The sequence below is a fragment of the Cervus canadensis genome, chromosome 10, assembly GCF_019320065.1.
Source record: "Cervus canadensis isolate Bull #8, Minnesota chromosome 10, ASM1932006v1, whole genome shotgun sequence".
In the NCBI taxonomy this organism is placed as follows: domain Eukaryota; kingdom Metazoa; phylum Chordata; class Mammalia; order Artiodactyla; family Cervidae; genus Cervus; species Cervus canadensis.
In genome coordinates, this window is record NC_057395.1 from 48,700,441 (window position 1) to 48,716,926 (window position 16,486).

Consider the following 16,486-nt stretch of genomic DNA (forward strand, 5'->3'; position numbering starts at 1 on the left):
TACATATCTGTATCCTAAATATTTTGTAATCACATGGTATTTTAATGTAGAGATACACCATGATTAACAAATTTACTATTTGGGGGCATTTAGTCTCCATTTTTTGTTTTATTATTATAAACAATGTTTCACAGGACATTGCACATGCACATATTTTTCTGCATGTGTCCAATTATATCCTTAGGATAAGAATTCCTCTAGGTGGAATTGCTGAGTCAGGGGCTCCCTCAGGAGGATTATCAAATAGAGCATTATGAGTAAAACCCAACCAGGAATGCTGAATTCTGTCATATAGAAGTCTCTTCCTCCACATGGACTTTTCCTGGATTTCATGTGGGTGTCTACAACTTTGCACAGTGGTTCAGGAAAAGACGTATCATTTCCATATCCTCTTTACCCACTCCCCAGTCCTCCTGTGAGGACACATCATGCCTAGGTCATTAAGTGAAACTGGCACACAAGGAAGGCAAAATTTACTGAGATAGTTCTACTGAAATCTCCTGTGCCAGCAGGAAAGACTATAGCAAAACTCTAGGATGGCCCAATCCTGGGTGCCCCATGGTGGATAACCTATGTGTAGACACATGAAAGGTTTTCTTTCGTTAAAGGTTTTTTTTGTATGGACAGAAGGAAAATGCAATGGACTCTTGTTGAGGAGACCAAGGATTAGAAGGGACCTGTGGAATCATCTAATCTCTAGCCTCGGAGGTGAGGAAATCAAGGCCCCCCCAAAACTCATAGCATAAACACTTCAATAATCTTTAACTGAACCCTCTAAGTGTCTCATACACAATGATTCAGCCAGTTTAGGGCACAGTTAAATTTTGACACCTAGAACAATTCTTTTTAAAAAAATATTTTTGGCCATGCTGCATGGCTAGTGGGATCTTAGTTCCCCAAACAAGGATCCAAGCCACAACCCCTGCAGTGGAAGCACTAGAAGTGTGGGGTCTTAACCACTGGACTGCCATGGAAGTTCCGACACCTAGTGTAATTCTTATCCTCCTCACTTGTGTACAAAATCGGAAATTAAGACACTGATCACATCCCAGTCCAGTCAAGGCCAGGCGTGTGCTGGAGCTGGCTCCTACTGGCTCTCAAACCTCTCTCTCCAAGGCATAATTCTTCACGGTCCACCACAATACCCATTCCCAAATCCATCATAGCCTCACCTGTACTATTCAAAGAGCCAGCAAACATTTGCCTGGATGCTCGCTGTGTCTGAGCACGTATCACAGTGAGACAGTTATCATTTCCATCATTCAGCTGGGGAAACTGAGACTCAGAGACTTTTTTTTTTCTTCTCACTTTTTATTAACTCAACCATATTTAAAAGGAATCCAAGATGTCAAAAGCATTTTGCAGGATGCTACTGAAGCATCAATCAAGGACTCAACTCTCAAACTGCAGAAGGTGAAAGAGAGACAACAATGAAACAAGGAAGAAAGGGATGGGCAAAATGTGAATGAGAATGCAAAAGATGGGGCTATAGTCCTGTGGGACACAGTCAGGGAACAATTCCTGGATGCAGTGACATTGGAAGTAGCTTCAAATGTGGCCCCTAGCTTTTCAGGTCCTGTTGGGTGGGAGGAATCTTCCACTTTTTATCAGAACCAAGGTTTATCTTTATTTTTTCCATTATGGTTTATTACAGGATATTGAATATAGTTCCCTGTGTTGCACAATGTGACCTTGTTGTTTATCCATTCTACATATAATAGTTTTCATCTGCTGGTCCCAAACTCCTAATCCAGCCCTCTCCTGCACCCCTCCCCTTTGGCAAGATCTATTCTCTATGAAGATGCAAAGACTTAAAATGACTTTTAACTACAAACTAAAGACTTAGGTTGGTTCCCCCAGAGGTTGACCATAGGACAAGGATTCAAATGCAAGTGGAAAGGGAGTGGGAAAGTGAAAGGGGGAAGGGAAGGCAGCCAGTGACGGGAGTCAGTTATTACTATAAGCAACTGTGAAATCGTCTTACTAAGCAACTCTGAAAGACAGAATAGAATATGACCCAAAGCTGCCCCAACAGAGAGGTGAGGGAGCTGGAGCGTTTATACACTTGCTCCCAACAGCACTGGTTGAGGTCAAGGGAACACAGAATGGATGCTGACAGCATCCATTGCCCAATATTATGCAGCTAGAAAATCTGAAAGCCATTCAAAGTCCAAATCCATTTCATTATAGAAAGGAGTAGTTAATCAAACTAACACTATGGGCAAAGTGCCATGCTGGTAAAAGTAAATGTATTTGCCAAATGACTTTGGTTTAACATGTCCAAGGAAATAAAATGTATCTTTTTGCTAATTTTTATCAATATAAGGATTAGGAAAAGCCATTCTAAGTCACTTTGCTCCTCCCACAAATTAACCAAATGCCCGTTCCCTGCCTCTTCATCAGTGAGAGGTTGCCTTCTCCAGCTCAGTCACAGCTGCCTTGGGCAGGAATTCTACATCCTTGAGCAGCTGCATCAACCTCTGATTACAGGCTCCAGAGTCTACCATCCAAGGGATGATTAAAAATGACCTCCTGGCCACCTAGCCAATGGAATCTGGAGGATGTTCCTGTTTACTGTGCTCTGCTTCCCCTCTGCCTCCTGCTCCGTCCCCCTCCCCCACATCCTCCATAGGAACCCACAAATAGTCAAACAAATGAAGTCAGCAATCATGGGCCTGTGGTAGCTAACCCAGCCTTAAGGATTTATTTAAAATTCTTCTGGAGAGGCAGGGAGTGTTTAAATAGCACGGTGTGTCACTGGGATAAATAATCGGACCATATTGTGATGAGCAGTGGGATGAGCGAGGAGGTGCAGAAAAGGACCACTGCCCTAGTTTTATAAACGCTATAAACTGCAACTATGGCTTGAAGACAGACTGGATGTCTTGTTCCATGTTCCAAAACACTGCTGAGACCTTCCCAGTTTTTCACTCTGGGCAGAGGAAAAGGAACGTGGACAAATCCTGAGACTGCTCTTGGGATCGTCCAGTTTCCCCAAGCTCTCCAAGGGATTCTCTGATAATCTCATCCCACCTCTGCATGAACCCCAGAGAAGTGGACTCTGGAGCAGAGTGAAACCACTCTCAGGAAGGTGGGGATGGTGCCAGCTACAAATAGAGCAGGGGCAGATACTGCACAGGCCCTGGCCTGCTCGCCCAGGTGCAGAGGGCATTTTACCTTCCCCTGGACAAGGATGTGACTAGGGGCTTCAGGTCCCCTGGCCTTCTCTCAACCAGGTCTCCCAAAGGTGTCCTCATCATTCTAACCAGACTTCACCAGCATAAAAACAGGGACAGAGGAACATGGAGTATGTTTAGGTTGCATGTCAAAGATCCACTCAGTACTCCACTTCTGTTCTCCCTTCTTCTGAAGGAGGAGCAGGATTCACCTTCCAGCTTTCTTAGCACAGGGAATCCTGAATTGAACCAGCCCAGACTCCCAGGTGTCTCCAATTCCTTGTCCCAGGGCAAGAACTACCCTCTTTCCAAAGCTATCCTGCCTCTCTGAGCTCAGCCATCCTTTGAGGCCCTCTTCCATCCCCCTGAGGCCCACTGGATTGCTGCAGCTCCCAGGCATCAGGCTGACCTGTTCAGAGGAGAAAGCACAGTGGCTGCCCATACTCATGGCCTTACTCCAGAATCTCTGATCCCAAATGGGCACCTCGCAGGCTGACTTCAATTTTAGTCCCTGAAACACTGAATTTGGACACAAGTTTAAAACAAAACAACAAAAACAAGCAAACAAAAAACCCAAACAAAACCTCTTCTCAAACAACGTAATATAGCTTAGCCACAAGAGGTTTAATTCTTCAGACCACCTGAAGAAAAAGTTTCCAGTAAGTAAACATAGATTGATGAATAAAATAAATCCAACCCCAGATTCTTCAACCAGATGCTCTGGAAAGAAGGCCCCTGGCTCTGTTTCACAGCTGTTCAAAAGAATCATTGTTTCTAATTCTTTCCTCCCATTGTATCAAGATCAGTTGTGACAGGAACTGTTATTTGTCAGCTCATTGGTGCCTGCATTCATTCATTACATGTGAGGTACATACTATGAACTTGGCCAGCTCTAGACAAACTCTGTTCTCTGGGAGAACAAGCTCTAGGGATCCAGATTCCACACACCTGGGAATAAAGTGCATGGCAGTGCTCAGAAGCTTGGCCCTCAGCTCCTTCTGTCACTGAGGGGCAGAGGTGCAGTGAACAACTCAGGACCCAAGGAGCGCCCCAGGATAAAACAGAGCCTCATAGCTCCCTGTCAGGCCACTGTGCCTCTCTCTGTCCCTAGGGCTCTCCCAGCGTAGGGACTGAGGGCAATGCAGGCGCTCAAAATGCAGTGGTGGCCAGAGTCGGCCCAAGGCACTTGCCTCTTCAGTGAGACAGGACGCAAAGCCGAGGTTCTCAACGACTTCAGGCTCTGGAGGCAGGCCAAGAGCCAGCAAAGGGGAAGTGCAAGGAGGACCCAGGGCCCCAGCGCGTCCAACGCCCTTCTGAAGGCCAAGGGAGGCTCAGGCGCTGTTGGTTGGAACTCGCCTCCAGGGAACCCTCGATTCAGTCGGGAAGAAGAGAACCGGATTAGGATCGGACACCACCACCCACCCAACCCCCCGGGCTGTCGGGGCCTGACATCCCTGCACCTGCCCGCCCAGCAACTTCTCGCCAGGGAGTCCCGGGGGACCCCGGGAATAAGGTGGGGTTCGGGGGGAGGGCTTCCTGCCGCCGCCCTTGGCGCGGAGAGAAGGAAGAACCCCCCGGGGAATCGAAGGGGAAGGATGAGCCTGGACCACAACTTTGTCCCTCAGAATGCGGGCTGGCCGCGGTTCCACGCCTACGCGGCCCCAGCGGAGTCCGCACGCCCTGGAACCCCCAGCGTCTGGGAAAGGAGGGAGGAGAACAGGCGCTGAGGGACTGAGGGGTTGACACGGAAGAAGCAGGGGACACTACGAGAAAACTTTCAGCGAGGGGAGAGAGGACCGCCCCGTGCACCACACCTCGCGCCCCGCAACTTGCTCCGGGAGCCTTGCTCCCAGCCGCCCGCGCCCCGCGCCTTGCCTGCGTCCGGAACCGGCTGCATCTCGCGCGCGCTGCGGGGACCGTGGAATTGGAAAGTAGGGGGGCGGGGGTGGCCACGGAGCTCGTTCAGCAGTCGGCGGGCCAGGCTCCCTAGCAGCTCGGCAGAGCTGGCAGCAGCCGCGCAGTTGGGGGTCGGGCGCCCCGCCCCCCTCGCTCCCCCTCCGCCCTTCCCCGTCCTCTCTCCCGCCCCTCTGTCTTTATCCGCCTCTATCGGATCTGACCGCCCTCCCTTACTCTTTTCTCTAGCTCGCCACCTCTCCCTCCACCCTGCTTCCCCGGCCTTTCTTCTTCCCCCTCCTCTCGCGGCCCCCCGCCCCCTGGGGGCGGGGCTTCTCCCCTCCCTCCCAGACAAAGCTGTGGCTGCGCGTCGCCTGCTTCCCTCCTGCGAGTCAGGGCTCAGGCTGCCGGCGCCTCTTCCGGCCTGGGGTGGAGGGGTAGAAGTAAGAGGGTGGGGAGAACGAGCTGGCTCACTTACCGCATTCTCCAAAACCCCCGAAAGGGATGTAGTCTTGGCCCTTGGCTCGCTCTGGACAGTGATAGCCACTCCCAGAGATCAGTCACTCTGCCCCGCGAAGCCCACGTCGAGCGCCCTGGATTCCCCAAGCAGAGAATATGGGTTGTTTTTTCTAACACCTGCTTATTCCAGAAAGGGTTTGAGCTGAGCAAGGCCCCTTGGACTTCGCGGGCTTTCGCGGGCTGGCAGACATGACAGCAATATGGAGGCCAAGTTTCTTTGTCCTCCTCTCACCTCCCCCTCTTAGCCGTCCCTGAGCCTCCATGGCCTCACTGTGTACAAGGATCCCTAGAGCACCCCAGATGAGGGGCGCCTTATCTGTTCCCTCCTTCTTATCGCAATTCTCCCCCAGCCCCACATACATACCATGGGCTTCCTGCAATGCAGGAGACCTGGGTTCTATCCCTGGGTCGAGAAGATCCCCTGGAGAAGGGGATGGCAACCCACTCCAGTATTCTTGCCTGGAGAATTCCGTGGACAAAGGAACCTGACGGGCTACAGTCCATGGGGTCGCAGAGTCAAGAGACTAACATACATACTCCAGCCCTGTAGAGTTGATCTCCAGGCCTTTCGGTGTCAGAGACTAAGGGTTAAACTATACCTCAGGGTACAGCTGGGTCAGCTCATCCCTCCTGGAAGACAGACACTCTTTATAAATTCATTGTTTGGTGCATGGAATGTGTTTCCTTTAGAAACAATGTTATAAATGGTGATCTGCTTCCCAGGCTGGCCACAAAAGTCTTTTGAATTCAAAATGCAGCTGAAGGTTAGTGGTGAAAACTGTGTCAGCTACCCCAGAACAAGGAGACCACTGATCAACTTGTTCTATAGGAAAAAAATCTTCTGGTTCCCTCCCAGTGAGCTGTAAAACACAAAGCTCAATCATTAATCCCCCCTCCCACCACAAACTTTGGAGTTAAATCTCAGTAAGCTTCTTTGCTTTGCAGGTAATAGGAGCACCTTCAGGGAAATGTATTATGAGGACATGAGGATTTCCCTCCAGCATTAAGGTCAGAATTACAGGGAGAGCTCCGTAAGAAGCAAATATAGAACTCGAAGGGCTTCTAGTAACCCAGAAAGTCTTCTCTGAGGAGCCAAGTCTTCTCTTTCATTGTAGACTGGCCTTCCCTGCACCCCAGACATATGCCAAAGAGTGGCCATCACTTCCATCACTGGAGCTTAATGCTCCTGTTGAAGAAAGCAGCCAGATAGTTTTTCATGTTTTCTTGCAAACTTCTACCCCCAGGAAGCACATGACCTCAAAGAAGCAGCAGAAAAGTATTTCTAGACCATCCTCCAGTAGAAATACAATGCATGCCCACAGATGCAATTTAAAACTTTATAGTCACATTAAAAATAGTAAAAAAAAAAAAAAAAGTGAAGTTAATTTTAATAATATATTTTATATAACCCAACATAACCAAAATATTACTATTTAAATGTGTAGACAATATAAAGAATGTTATTCATAAGATATTTTGCATTCTATTTTTGTACTAAGGTTGAAATCAGGTGTGTATTTACACTTCAGTTCAGTTCAGTCGCTCAGTCGTGTCCGACTCTTTGCGACCCCATGAATCGCAGTACGCCAGGCCTCCCTGTCCATCACCAACTTCCAGAGTTCACCCAAACTCATGTCCATTGAGTCGGTGATGCCATCCAACCATCTCATCCTCTGTCATCCCCTTCTCCTCCTGCCCTCAATGTTTCCCAGCATCAGGGTCTTTTCAGAAACTCTCAATTTGAGCATTAAATTTTGAAATAAAAATTAAAAAATACTTGATCTGTATTAAGGTTTTATGAAACTTTCACTTGAAAAAAGTATATTCACATGTACCCAAGTTGTTCCAACATGCTTAAAATTTCCCAATAATTGAATTATCAGTTTTTAAATTTGTTTTAATTAATTAAGCTTACATAAAGTTAATATTCAGTTCCACTAGTCACATTTCAAGTGCATAATAATGACATGTGGTTAGTAGCTACCATATTGGGACTGCACAAGTTTAAAGAGCAAGGAGGTCACTGAGGAGCTTGGAGTCTCAAAGCTGATTTCCCTTTTCTCTTTAGCGAAACAGTGACAGAAGTATCAAGCATGGTCAGAGAAAATGATTTTCAACATTGTTCTGTTCCCCTGTAACATCTCAAGAGGCAGACTTTGTCTACCAAGATCAGAGTTCTACTTTGTGCCTGGGAAGAAAAGCAGGAGATGCAGAGAAGTCAGGAGGCCCAAAGCCTACTCTTCAATTGCAGTGTTTTCTGGGGGAAGGAGAGAAGAAATAGGGGATATAGACACTAGGAAATGCTACAACTTCTTTGTGATTTCAACCAGAGTGAGAAGATATGTTGATGGACCAAAGGGAGTTCTGGGGATAAAATAGAGGAGATCACCGCACTGGCTGCCTCCTTCTTTCTCCAAGGTTCTTAGACATTGTCCTGGGGGTGGAGGGGAGCCTCATTAAAGTCAACTTGGTGGATTGTTTATGTTACCCAAAGGGAGGGCCTGGGTTTAGCTTTCTGTGGTCACCCACAGTTCCTGCATGGCATGGACCTGATGTAGAGTTCTCACCTGCTCCCAAGGACCAGGGGCCTCAGAAGAAAGCTAAATGGTGAACCATGTCCTTCTGTAGCACCTGTCTTAGTTTGAGCTTCCTCAAGCAGAATGTGAGGGAAGATACTGGGTGCAAGTCATGTACTTAGGAGTAGATCTCAGAAAGCAGTAGTGTGAGGAAAAAAAGGAGAAAAAGTTAATACTGTATATACAACTGGTCCTCCATTCCTTTGGGGCCTCTAAGCAACTCTGTAAAATGCACCTCAGCATTGTTCTCTCTGAAGGTCAGGGAGCTGGAAATTTATCCACTGACTCTTATTCCACAACAGTTGAGGATTATTCCCAAGAAAGTTTACCTCTTCTTACTTCCTGGTTGTGTGAATATCTTTGACCTCAAGGAAGCATCTGAGGTAGAAAAGGCAGAACTACTGCCGTTGACACTTGAGGTAGGACGAACTACTGTGTATGGAGCTGCCCACCCCAGCTATGCTGGGAGTGAACAGTGGACTGAGGGAAGGTGACACAAAACATCTGCTCTAAGACCTAACTTGGAGAGGGCAAGTTGACCCTGGAGCTGATGGGGACTCAGAGGGACCGTTGGTGAGGGCTGAGTTAAGGTTAGAGAAGACAGGGAGCACTGCACCATGAGGTATACAAGCTGCAGATATTAGCAGTATCCGCCAGCCAAACACTGATGAATGCGGACACCACCCCTCAGCATTCTGCTTTCAAGGGATGGTGCAAAGCAGTCCCTCTGCAGGGCAGTCAAGGGAGCTGAGGCACCAGCCTCAAATGCGTCCATAGGAGAAGGGAAGATACTATCCCCTAAAGATCCATCTTGGAGAGATCTGGAAAGAGAGGAAGAACTCAGTATTTTTAACCTAAGGAGACCAGCAGGACTGTTTATCAGATCAGACTCCATTTTTTCCATTTGCTATGTAGGAGGTGAGAATCTGCAAAGGAAGATCCAGTGAGTTAATAAAGAAATAGGGAAGCCTAAGTGAGGTCTGCCCTTGGCACCTGAATACATCTGGACATGTCTGGCACATTAGCATAGTGGGCTAGCTATAAATCTGTTTGAGAGGTGAAAAAAAGGCCCTCTTGGGAGATAATTTTCATTCTAGTGAAAGAAGAAACCAAGTTTGGCCCAGTAACAAAGCTTTAGTTGAAAGAAAGGAGGTGAGGTTGTCATTGAGTTTTGCCTCCAACCTGATTCCCTGGACAAATAGTGAGGGAAGGGGTTGAGAAGATAGAAGAGGCTCTAAGTCACAACTTAAACGAACAGATTGGTTCATAAACTTCAGGAATACTCTGGGGCTCAACCAGACATGCTTGGGGATCCTGCTGCTAAGTAATATTTAAGGGACCAACACTCCAACACTCAGCTTCTCAATTTCAAGGTCTTGGTATGTTGACAACATTACCCAGAAAGTGGTAGATGGATTGCCAGAATGATTACAAGTATCCCCTTTCTGCATACACTTTGCAGTTCCTCTCACAAAGCGGTGGAGTCTCCTTATCCACCTTGAATCTGGGTTGACATTGCAGCTTGCTTTGGCCAATACAGTAGAATGTGGCAGAAGTCATACTGTACCTTTTCAGAACCTGGGCCTCAAGAAACCTTGCATTCTTCTGTTCTATTGGAACATTGCTCTGCCATGTGAATAAACCTGCATTAGCTGGCTGGGGAATGTCCCAGAGAAAAGGCAGCCCAGCTAGTCCTCCAAGGCCCCAGATGTGTGGGAGAGTACAAACAAGATCAGTAAAGACCCTTACCCAACCCAGAACTGACCACTGATGCATGGGGGAGTCCAGCTGAGTCTAGCCCAAATAGCCAACCAATAAAAGCATAAGGTAAATAGATGATTGTAAATAGATGAAGTCACTAAATTTGAGGTAGTTTTGATCTTGGATGGCCTCAGCCTACAGCAACTCAAAACAGAACTTCAGTTTCTGGCCAGGGATTGAGGTCAGGTCGCAGTGCTAAGAGTGCTGAATCCTAGCCACTGGACCAGTGATCAGCCGAAAAAAGTTCCTACAAAGATGGAAAATAGTGAAACAAGGAGAAAAAAGAGTACAGTATGTGTGAGAAGGGGACGGCAGAGGATGAGATGGCTGGATGGCATCACCGACTCGACGGATATGAGTTTGAGTAAACTCCAGGAGTTGGTGATGGACAGGGAGGCCTGGCGTGCTGCGATTCATGGGGTCGCAAAGAGTCGGACACGACTGAGCGACTGAACTGAACTGAAGTGTAAATACACACCTGATTTCAACCTTAGTACAAAAATAGAAAGCAAAATATCTTATGAATAACTTTCTTTATATTGTCTACACATTTAAATAGTAATATTTTGGTTATGTTGGGTTATATAAAATATATTATTAAAATTAATTTCACTTTTTTAAACTATTTTTAATGTGACTATAAAGTTTTAAATTGCATCTGTGGGCATGCATTGTATTTCTACTGGAGGATGGCTCTAGAAATACTTTTCTGCTGCTTCTTTGAGGTCATGTGCTTCCTGGGGGTAGAAGTCTGCTTCATATTTAAGTAAGCTCAGGAATATGCATCTCAAGCCCCAGACAGGAGCCATATCTTGTAAGATTTCCCCCCTCCAGTGGGAGTGCAGACAGGGACTGGTAAGAGGGGAAAAGGGTTCAAAATACATGGACCTGGACTTCCCTGGTTAAGAGTCTGCCTTCTAATGCAGGGGATGCAAGGTTCGATCTCTGACCAGGGAAGTAAGATCCCACTTGCTGCTGGGTAACTAAGCATGTGTGGCACAACCGAGAGCCTGTGCAGAGCAACCACTGAGCCTGCACCTGTGCTCTGCCACAAGAGAAGCCGCCACAGTGAGAAGCCCATTCACAGCTTCTAGAGGAAGCCCGTGTACCACAATGAAGACCTTGTGTGTGGCAACAGAGACCCAGCACCGCCAACAACAACAACAACAGCAACAAAAAAGAGGTACATGGACTTGACTAGTTTATTTCCAGGAAATGTGTCTCTTTTCACACAAAGTATTTAGTGAAGCACCTTCTCTGGGCAGGTATTCCTCTAAACAAAGTACTTATAAATAGAATTTGGTAACTGAACTATGTTTCAAATTAGATAGGAGATTATATATGATTTTTCTGGAATCCATCTGAGTTTCCTTAACCCCAAGGTTACATTCTATCAAAGCTCCCTTCCCGCTTTTGGTTGTATTGAAATGCTAATTACTTGGTGTGAAAATGTTACCCTGTCATAAGACAAATGAAATACACTTTCAAAATTATATTCATATAAGAGATATTTGCTAGACATCAACTGTATGCAAGGTGCCAAGTTAGGCATGATAAGAAATAAGAATAATGGAGCCCAGAAAAATATTAGGCAGCACCTGCTCAAATAACGTCATTTGGCAGGCTCAGAAATTGAGACTTAGATAAATCAACTCACCACATCATTTGGTTACAAGAAAGAGAAACCATTTGAACCAGCCTAGGAAAAATGAGACTGATTTTATTTATTTAATTGGAGGCTAGTTACTTTACAATATTGTAATGGTTTTTGCCATACATTGACATGAATCAGCCATGGGTGTACATGTGTTCCCCACCCTGAACCCCACTCCCACCTCCCTCCCCATCCCATCCCTCAGGGTCATCCCAGTGCACCAGCCCTGAGCACCCTGTCTCATGCATTGAACCTGGTCTGGCGATCTGTTTCACATATGATAATACACATGTTTCAATGCTATTCTCTCAAATCATCCCACCTTCGCCTTCTCCCACAGAGTCCAAAAGGCTGTTCTTTACATCTGTTCCTTTTGCTGTCCGTGAGACTGATTTTAAAGAAACAAGAGTTTCTTGCAGAACTCATGGGAAGGAAGTGAGCCAGGCCCAGAATGAACTAGAATATGACCTATAGGATTCAATCTGTGTGTGTGTGTGTGTGTGTGTGTGCGCGCGCGCGCACTCGCGTGCACTTGTCTCTCTGTCTCTTTCTACCTGCTCCCTCCCTCTCTTCCTCCTTGCTTCTTGTATTGCCATCTCTCCACATCTGCCCAGATGAACATCTTTATCTTTAAGTCTACAAGCATGTAGATCCTGCACCCAACATCAACACACTCAGTCTCTGTGGACAGCAGCAGGGTAGGGCCAGGACTTCTCAAAATGGGGACAGGTGCACAGAGGGGAAAATATTTAGTCTCTACTGAGTGGTCACACCATCTGTTCATCTCATATCTGTTGGCCTTTACACCTCTGGCAGCCCAGGTTCATGTTTAGGCAGTGCCCCTCTCCATGAGGGCCCCACTCACCCCATGAATTCCTCAGTGTTCTCATAGCACTGTTTCAAAATGCATCTACAAGGACCACTTTCTTGGGTCAACCAGCCCAAGAACCAAGATGGTGTATTATTTATCAGTTCATCTCCTTCTCCATCTGCAGTGTACACTGTACACTGTACAGTACTCAACACATATTTGATGAGTGAAAAAATGAATCGTATTTCCTTGTTTGCCAACTTACAAGCATTAACTCATTTAATGCTCATACAACCCTAGGAGGAGGGGGTATTTTTATTTTCATTTTATAGATGAGGAAACTGAGGGACAGAGTGGCTAGGTACCTTCCTTATGACCACAGCCAGCAGGTGCTAGAACAGGAATATGAACCTGGGAAATGAATCTCAAGTCCCTCTCTGGACCCTTATGTTTTCTGTCTCCTCAGCCAGGCATAGGAGAGACACCCACTAATCGTCACTCAGACTGCTAGCCTTGATGGTGTCATAGCAGGTACAAGATTGTCTTCTCACTTTGAATGTTGCTGTGCTGAAGTTTGTAGCTAGTCTGATTTTAGGGGCACCGAGGATCAGTTGACTTTTTGCTAGGTAAGCAGAGGAATCTTCATCTCTGAATTATAATGACATTAATAGGATATGTTTGTATTAGCTGGTCTATTTCTTTAGCAGTTAATTCAGTGAATGTTTGTAGGCAGCACCCAGGTACCACGCATTATTTTAAGCATTGGGGACACAGCAGTAAATAAAAAGGACAAAAATTCCTGTCTCTATATCTCATGGAATTTCCATCCTAGTGAAATACTTGTCAGGAGATCCAAGTTCTGCCCCAACAACATGTACCTCTTGATAAGGTTGCTTGAGAGCCCTCATAGCATGGTGGCTAGCTTCTCCCAGAGAGAATGATCCAAGAGAATGATCCGATTTAAGTCTTTCATGACCTAGCCTCAAAAACACACATTGTCTTTGCTATTGCATTCTTTACAAATAAGTTATGAAATTCACCCACACTCAGGGGGAGGGAAATTAGGTCTACCTTTAAGGAAGGAGTGTTAAAGAATTCTGAAATCACTACACCCTGAGACAAGAATTTTGATGCAGGTGGATTCTTTGGGAGGTAATCCTAGAAAGCACCAGTGAGGGAGTGGATAAGTGGATCAAGGGGAAGAGTAAGGCCAATTAAAGTTGTGATAATAAGCAGGCTACCCCTGTGGGCAAGGGAGCTCAATTGTATAAGTTCTCTGAGAAACTGTGTGGAATGTGCTTTAGACTTGTCTCATTGGAGGGTGGAAGACTAGGGCATTTGCCAACTGTACCAGTCCCGCACTGGTTGAGGTTAAACCCCTGAATCCACTTCTGTGTACAGCTGCCTACAGTTGAGCAAATGCTCATAATTTCCAAGTTTTAAGCAGAGAAAAAGCAAGATACACAGATGCTTATGGTGGTAGGAAGCTATCAGTGTGCTGGAAACTATCTTCCTTTGCAGCTGTAGGTGAACTCAAGTGGGCTAGGGGACAGAGATGATATTGGGGGCATCAACATCATCTCTTAACAGCCTGAAAGGCTGCCCATTTACTGGTCCTTGCCCAAGGCTTCTCAGGTGGCTCAATGGTAAAGAATCAGCCTCCAATGCAGGAAGATGCAGGAGATGAGAGTTCAATTTCTGGGTGGGGAAGATACCCTGGAGGAGGAAATAGGACCCTCTCCAATATTCTTGCTGGGAAGATCCCATGGGCATTGGAGCTTGGTAGGTTACAGTCCATAGGGTTATAAAGAGTCAGACTATAAAGGGATGGACAAGAGAAACCAAGTAGACACAAATACCCCTCTTCTTCCTCCTACTACTAATAAAGTGGTGATTTTGATATTGAACAACCTGAAATTAAAATTCAAAGCACTAAGTAGAATAAAGGAGACTATCATGATAGAAATCACACTTTCTAAAGAATATATGTCTTCTTTAGAAAGCTATAAACATCTAAACACCAAATAACATGGAAACTAAAGATATAAAACAAAAATTACTAGAAATGTGAGGAGAATTCCACTTAAAATGATTGTTAGAGGACTTCTGATTCAAGATGATGGAGTAGAAAGACATGCACTCATCTCTTCCTATGAGAACAAAACCTACAACTAGCTATAGAACAACCATCAACAGGAGGATGCCGGAACCAACGAAAAAGAGATACCCCACATCTAAAGACAAACAAGAAGCCACAGAGATATAGTATGGGGGGGGGCATCATGATAAAATCAAATCCCATACCCACTGGGTGGGTGACCCACAAACTAGAAAAAAATAATACCAAAGAAGTTCTCCCATTGTTGTGAAGGTTCTGAGCCCCATTTCAGGCTTCCTAACCTGGAGATCTGAGAAAGGGAGTGGGAATCCCCAGGGAATCTGGCCTTGAAGGCCAGTGGGATTTGAATATAGGACTGCCACAGGACTGGGGAAAATGGAGACTCCCTCAGTCTTGGAGGGCACAAACAAAATCTTGCACACACCAAGACCCAGAAGAAAGGAGCAGTGACCCCACAGACAAGTGAACCAAAACTACCTGATAGTACTGGAAAGTTTCCTGTGGAGTTATGTGTCAGCAGGGGCTTACCACAGGAATGGGAGGGCTGGCAGCATCAGGTCAGGAAGACACCCCTTTGCATAAACACTCTTGGAGTTCACCATTAACCCTACCAATAGAGCCAGTTGACACCAGGGCTGGGTCACCTCAGGATAAACAATTTATTTATTATACTTTTCATACTGTTCATGGGGTTCTCAAGGCAAGAATACTCAAGTGATTTGCCATTCCCTTCTCAGTGGACCATGTTTTGTTAGAACTCTCCACCATGACCTGTCCGTCTTGGGTGGCCCTACACAGCATGGCTCATAGTTTCATTGAGTTAGACAAGGCTGTGGTCCATGTGATCAGATTGGTTAGTTTTCTGTGATTGTGGTTTTTAGTCTGTCTACCCTCTGATGGAGGATAAGAGGCTTATGGAAGCTTCCTGATGGGAGAGACTGACTGGTAAATCTTTACCATGCTTGGTAAATCTTTAATCCAACTTTCTGTTGATGGGTGGGACTGTGTTCCCTCCATGTTGTTTGACCTGAGGCCAAACTTTGGTGGAGGTAATGAAGATAACGATGACCTCCTTCAAAAGGTTCCAGGCATGCACTGGTGCATTCAGTGCCCCCAACCATGCAGCAGGCTACTGCCAACCCACGCCTCTGCTGAAGACTCCTGGACACTCATGGGCAAGTCTGGGTCGGTCTTGTGGGGTCACTGCTTCTTTCTCCTGGGTCCTGGTGCACACAAGGTTTTGTTTGTGCCCTCCAAGAGTCTGTTTCCCCAATCCTGTGTAAGTTCCCTATGGTGGGGTTAATGGTGACCTCCTGCAAGAGAGCTTATGCCATATCCAGGTCTATTGCACCCTGGCCCTGCAGCAGTCCACTGCTGATCCATACCTCTGCAGGAGACACTGAAACACAGTTCTACCTCAGTCTCTGTGGGGTCTCTGGGTCCTGGTGTGCACAAGGTTTCTTTGAGCCCTCCAAGCATCTCTAGCGGGTATGAGGTTTGATTCTAAATGAAGTTTTGCCCCTCCTACCATCTTGCTGGGGCTTCTCCATTGCCCTCGGATGAGGAGTATCTTTTTTTGGTGGGATGCAACATTCTCCTGTTGATGATTGTTCAGCAGTGAGTTGTCCAGATGTTTAAGCAAGTTTTGCATGGTTCTATATATTCTTTTCCTCAGATTAGGTACTCCTGTCCACTCTCAGCTGGTGTTCTGCATGCACTTCTGTGTCTGAAGGTGTATTCCTGATGTATCTGTGGAGAGAGATGTACTCCACATCCACCTACTCCTCCACCATCTTGTTTCCCCAATAGATAGGGAAACAATGGAAACAGTGAGAGACTTTATTTTTTTGAGCTCCAAAATCACTGCAGATGGTGACTGCAGCCATGTAATTAAAAGATGCTTGCTCCTTGGAAGAAAAGTTATGACAAACCTAGAGTACATATTAAAAAGCAGAGACATTACTTTGCCAACAAAGT

The 16,486-nt window shown here is 46.1% G+C and overlaps 1 protein-coding gene across 3 annotated transcripts in view; it reads right to left on the bottom strand.

Moving 5' to 3' along the window:
• The window catches only part of RASSF2 (Ras association domain family member 2), a 48,487-nt gene extending 43,187 nt beyond the window's left edge, over positions 1-5,300 (bottom strand). For 2 of the 3 annotated variants that reach the window (XM_043479795.1, XM_043479792.1), the window contains exon 1: positions 5,052-5,300. The gene's annotated coding sequence lies outside the window, so the exon portion shown is untranslated. Of the gene's footprint in view, positions 1-4,366; positions 4,545-4,990 lie in introns of all 3 variants that reach the window. The other variant, XM_043479793.1, reaches the window with a different exon arrangement.
• Between the last annotated feature and the right edge of the window lie 11,186 nt (positions 5,301-16,486).